Below are 211 nucleotides of genomic sequence, written 5' to 3' on the forward strand. Positions count from 1 at the left end.
ACTAAACTTAATTATTTCATACTCATGACACTGCCTTCTTTCACATTCAAGAATTCTTTCCTGACCTCTTTCACTTCTTATATCATATGTATTTCTTTCATGGTATATTAATGCCTAGATGAACACTTCTCTAACATTGCTCCAGCCTCTTTCTCTCTACTCATGTCAGGTTTTAGAGTTTTATCTTGGACTAGGAGGCAATTCTTGTTTA

Source organism: Populus euphratica, unplaced genomic scaffold (genome assembly GCF_000495115.2).
Source record: "Populus euphratica unplaced genomic scaffold, PopEup_1.0 scaffold890.1, whole genome shotgun sequence".
Lineage (NCBI taxonomy): Eukaryota > Viridiplantae > Streptophyta > Magnoliopsida > Malpighiales > Salicaceae > Populus > Populus euphratica.